Below are 6000 nucleotides of genomic sequence, written 5' to 3'. Positions count from 1 at the left end.
TGTGAAGCAGTCTGTCATTGCTGCATCTACCATGGAAGTTGAATTTGTGTCATGCTTTGAGGCCACAATTCAGGCTAATTGGTTGCGAAACTTTATTTCAGGACTTGGAGTAGTCGATAGTATTTCCAAGCCACTAAATATTTATTGTTATAATTCCGTAGCAATCTTCTTTTCTAAAAATGACAAGTATTCCAAAGGTGCTAAGCATATGGAATTGAAATACTTTGCCGTTAAAGAAGAAGTTCAGAAACGTAGAGTGTCAATAGAACATATTAGCACAGATCTTATGATTGCTAACCCTTTAATAAAAGGGTTACTGCCCAAATTGTATGCTAGTCATGTAAAGAATATGGGCAATATGTCTACTAGTGAATGATAAATGTTAATTGTTAATGTTATTAATGTTTATGTGACATTCTAAGCTCCCTAATGTAAAAATTTCTGAAATCTGTGTTTTCTTCTTTATATTTATGGACGCAAATTATGATGAAGAAAACAAATTATGTTATGTTATTGCTTTGTAAAATGACATTATGTTTGAACCCATTATGGACTTCTTGTTTTAAGGTCATATTAAGGAAAAAAGGATGATATAATAGTACATGAAAGAGATCATGTCGATCGAATGATGTGTGACCGCCATGACTCTTATTATTTTTGTATCTTTAATTATGAATAATGATGGAACCAATTTATGCAAGGTCTTTTAATGCGCATTATGTTTATGTATTAAATCACATTATGTTATGACATCATATGAGTCAAGTGGGAGAATGTTAGAATTAATTAACGAATTAATTCTATTAATGACTCATTTGAAATATTATGATGGACTCAATTGTGATTTAATAAAATTTAAAGACCTATTGATTATTGTTCCTGCAGAGGTACAAATAAGATAAGTTAGGCACGAGTGTCACCTTACCATGTAGTCCGCTATCTCTTTGGCTGGCCTCTTCCCATTCGATACATGTCGGCTTGAACCCAGGAGGGGTTACCTGCAGAAGGTTCTCCGAAGCTCAAGTAAGTCAAAGTTCTCAAGAGTCAAATCAGCAATTAATGAAAGCGTACCTTTAAATGATGGGGTCCACGTGCATTTATAGAGCATTAATGACGTTTGACCATTTCATGGGCTGGGCCTTGGCTTGGGCCCCAGCTTGGGCCATGAGTGGGCCTGGTCCTAAAACAGGTCTTAGAGGCGTATTGGGGCATTGATGTTGGCTAACTTTCTAGATAGGTAGTCGGCCGAGACCGACCACTTGTCTAGATGACTTGTGTTGGTGGCGTCCGGGTACTAGGTGGTATGTGGTTTTGACATGTGTACTATTTACTTGATTGAGTTTGGTTAGGTACGGTACACCAGTCCCCCAGCCTTGTCCGATAGGGGTTGTCGGTCAAGGATGACATGTGTTGGTGAACTAGCAAAACTGGCTAGGTGTGGTACACCAGTCCCCCAGCCTTTAAGTGTGGTGAACAGTGTTAAGGCTTGGAAGTGTCAGAAGGTAGGTGAAAGGGCGTCAGGTGGTCACATCGTTATACTTTTGGCGCCGCCGTTTCTCATGTGTCATATATTTCATAATGATGGTGTCGCTTGGTCTGGGGTTTCATTTTGGCGGGAAGAGTTTGAGTCGTTTGGGATCGTGGACTATAAATACGGGTTTGAATGCAGCTGATGGTTTACTTGGTTCATTTGCGAGTTTTGAAATCAGAGATCTTGTGCGCATCATCTTGTCCGACTAGTTCCCAATTTCCGCCGACATCTTTCCGTAAAAAATCAAACAGGTATGTCTAGTAGCGATAGCTCATCGTTATCTACGTCTAGTAGTAGTTAGAGTACTGAGTCGGATAGGAGTAGAGATAACCGGCTTCGTGGAGAGGGTGTGAGTACTGGAATTGGCACAAGCGGGGTGCCAATGGAGGTAGTGGGGGAGATCCGAGAAGATCCTCCTGAAGAACTGGAGGAAAGCAACTGGCCCGCTAAGGGCGGTTATGCGTGGGTTGCGTCCGATGTTCGTGACCAGTCGTCCTTGTTCAGGTGGTCTCGTCTGCTGAACTCCTGGCTCAACTGTACGCCCGTCATCTCTAAAGGGGTTAGTGGAGATATTGTCTCATTAGAAAGAGTGAGCGCCATAGACCGAGTATGCCATGGGCAAGAAGGGGCTGCCGAAAAGTTCTTCTATATGTACATGTGCCATTTTTCTCAACTTCATATACGACTACCTTTCGATGACTTTACTATGGGTGTGCTACGGGCTCTGAACGTGGCCCCTACCTAGTTACACCCGAATAGTTGGGCGTACTTACAGGCTTTCCGCATCCTGTGCGAGTCGTTGTACTTGGAGCCTTCACCATACGCGTTCCTATATTTTTATGATACCAGACCCCGGAGGCCGGCTACCTGGCTATCATTGATCAGCCGTCCCAGCATTAGCAGATTGGATGCATTCTCCCAATCTTTCAAGCACTTCAAGGATGGATACTTCAAGGTTGTGGTGAAGGAAGGAGGCGAGCAGTATTTTTTGAATGCGGATGGGAGTACGAAATTCCCTTTTAGTTGGACCAATAACCCTTCGCGGTATAAGGATATGGGAGTGGAGGAGTTGTCGCCCGGAGACAAGGAGGTGGTCGGGATGTTATTAAGATTTGTGGATAAGTTGCCCACTAAGGGCTTAGTTAGGGTTTATAATTCGGTGCATCCGATTATAGATATTGAAGGTATCTGTTTATTACTTAAGCTGCGTTAACGATGCTAAGTTGTTTTGATCCGAGTTTGTGATATGTTATTGCAGGGCATATGGCGCAGTCCGGCAAGAAGAACTTGGCGCTCTTTCAGGCACTGAGGAAAGAGATGGCCGCCAAGGCCAAGGACGCGGGGAAAGCTGGTGTTCCCAATCTGCAGGAATCTGTGGTGGAGGTTCATGTACAAGGCGGCATGAAGAGGAAAGCTGAACTACCGTCTCGACCGGGGAGGGGTAAGGACGTGAAGAAGGTAAGGGCGGCTATTCTTGGGTCAGGCAGTGGGGCTGGGTCGGCTAGTGGGGAGAAGCTGCCGGAGGCTGGGCCGATTGAGTTGCCCGAGATATCAGTGAGGAAGGACATCGCAATAAATCTCCCGGAGACTGTTGTAAATTCTATTGACAACATGGAGGTTGATCACATTGTGAGGACAATGGTTGAATTTGGAAGCAAGGCATTAGTCCTGGGTCGCCGGGTGGGGTCCCTTTACCGACGGGAAGTGAAGGAGGTGACGGAGTTACAAGGTAAGCTGGACAAACTTGCTGAGGAGAAGGCAGCGCTGGAGAAGGAGAAGGAGGGATGGGAAGCTGAGAGGAAAAGGTTGGCGTCGTGGAAGGTGCGTTGCTTAGATTTGGAGGAGAAGCTGAACAAACGCATTGGGGAGCTGGAGGAAGATTATGATGACTTGAAAGACAAATATGACGGAGCTGTCGGTGAGTTGGATGACCTGAAGAACAGTGTTATTCAGGAGCATATAAACGGCTTTGAGAAGGGTTTGCGGCAGGCGGCCTTCTTCTATAAAGATGTGGATGCACTTGATTCAAGGTTTGATGTAGATAAGGATGTGGTGGGTGGAAAGCTGGTAGGGGAGGATGAAGAGGGTGAGGATGAGGTTGGGGGTGAGGCGCCCGGGGCAGAGAAGGAAGCGGATGTGACAGTGGAGGGTGATGGCAACCCAACAGCTTAGGATATAGTTTTCATATTGTTTTATTGGTTTATGAATCCTAAGTCTGTAATAACTCGTACAATATTTTGATTTGTTTTTAATACGATGCATCTTGTGGATATGTACATGTTTTGTGGTTGTTGATTATAGCATGTGATAGGAACATGAGATATGTTGTGTTGTATGTGTATTTAATTAGGGGAACGTTGTGGACGTTTGTATGTTAAACACGAGTAGAGGGTGTTCGACCCAGGCCGCTTACTTGTGGTAAGGGTGGGGAACTTAAACGAATTAAACACAAGTAGAGGGTGTTCGACCCAGGCCGCTTACTTGTGGTAAGGGTGGGGAACTTAAACGAATTAAACACAAGTAGAGGGTGTTCGACCCAGGCCGCTTACTTGTGGTAAGGGTGGGGAACTTAAACGAATTAAACACAAGTAGAGGGTGTTCGACCCAGGCCGCTTACTTGTGGTAAGGGTGGGGAACTTAAACGAATTAAACGCAAGTAGGGGGTGTTCGACCCAGGCCGCTTACTTGTGGTAAGGGTGGGGAACTTAAACGAATTAAACACAAGTAGAGGGTGTTCGACCCAGGCCGGTTACTTGTGGTAAGGGTGGGGAACTTAAACGAATTAAACACAAGTAGAGGGTGTTCGACCCAGGCCGCTTACTTGTGGTAAGGGTGGGGAACTTAAACGAATTAAACACAAGTAGAGTAATATAGAGTCGTAAAGTACGGAACCACTCATTTTATTTATTTAAATGGGGGTGCCTCGTTAAAACCTCCTTGGCCAAAACCCTCCTTAGGGAAAAAAGACCAAGTGAGGAAAAAGAGTACACCCGTGGTTACAAGCGTGGATTTGCTTATGATACATGTTCAATTGAAATAAAACTTGAGGTGGGATACATTCCATGTGTTGGGGATTTCTTCCCCAGATAGTTGCTCTAGGCGATAAGCCCCACCACCTGTGTCTTCTCGTATGCGGTATGGGCCGTCCCAATTTGCGGAGAACTTGCCATCCTTCTTTCTAGCACTGCTGGCCATTCTCCATACTAAGTCTCCTATGACAAACGAACGCGGTTGTAGGTTTGCGTTATATTTTCTGGCGGCTCGTTGTTTGGCGGCGAGGTTGCGTATTTGGGCTTTTTCTCTGAGTTCGGGAAGGAGGTTGAGATGCAAAGCCATGTTTTGGTGGTTGTGCGCTGGGTCGTATAGTTCTCGGCGCAGGGATGGTTCGCCAATTTCTACCGGTATCATGGCGTCTGCACCGTAGACCAGACTAAAGGGGGATTCGTTGGTTGACGACTGCGGGGTACATCTGTAGGCCCATAGTACTTCAATTAATTCTTCTGGCCACCGGCCTTTCGCAGTATCCAATCTTTTACGCAGTTCTACGAGGATAACTTTGTTTGCCGCTTCTGCCTGCCCATTGGTTTGTGGGTGTTCTACTGAACTGGTGATATGTTTGATGCCCAAACCGGTGTAGAATTTTGCTAGCTCTTTGTCAATGAATTGTCGGCCGTTATCTGTTATGATGGTATGCGGTATACCATATCTGCATATGATGTCCTTCCACACGAACTGCTGGACTTGCTGGGCCGTGATAGTGGTCAATGGTTTGGCTTCAATCCACTTGGTGAAGTAGTCGACGGCTACGATTAGGAACTTGACCTGTCCCTTGCCGGGTGTGAATGGGCCTAGGATGTCCATTCCCCACTTAGCGAATGGCCAGGGGGATAATATGTGATGTAGCTGTTCTTGCTTCTGATGTATAAGGTTGTCATGCTTCTGGCATGGCTTGCACTTTTTGACGTAGTCGTGGCAGTCGGCCTCTATTGTAGGCCAGAAGTACCCGGCTCTGAGGATTCTTGTAGCCATGGTGCGCGCGCCTGAATGATATCCGCAAATTCCTTCGTGTAGTTCCTTAATGATGTACTGGGCTTGTTCTGGGATTACACATTTAAGCAAGGGTTGGCCGTATCCGCGTTTGTAAAGATCGTCGCCTACCATAGTGTATCTGGCGGCTTTGGCCAGCCAAGATTTGTCCGCGTCGGCCGGGGGGTTGCCAGTTTTGAGGTACTGAATGTAGGGGGCGGTCCAGTCTGGGTTTTGGGTAGGGGTAATATTGTCTGATGGGGTGTGAGTTAAGGTTTGGCAAGTGTGTGTGACGGAGGGTGCGGATAATGTTTGCTGTAGCAAGGACCGGTTGCGGTTTTTGAGTTTGGTGCTGGCTAATTTGGAGAGGATGTCGGCTCTGACATTGTCAATTCTGGGTATGTGTTCGACGCGGACTAGTTCGAAGGCGGATTAGATGATTG

The sequence above is a fragment of the Vigna unguiculata genome, chromosome 10, assembly GCF_004118075.2.
Source record: "Vigna unguiculata cultivar IT97K-499-35 chromosome 10, ASM411807v1, whole genome shotgun sequence".
Classification (NCBI taxonomy): Eukaryota; Viridiplantae; Streptophyta; class Magnoliopsida; order Fabales; family Fabaceae; genus Vigna; species Vigna unguiculata.
The sequence above is the reverse complement of the archived record's forward strand: the minus strand, read 5'-3'. Positions refer to the sequence as shown.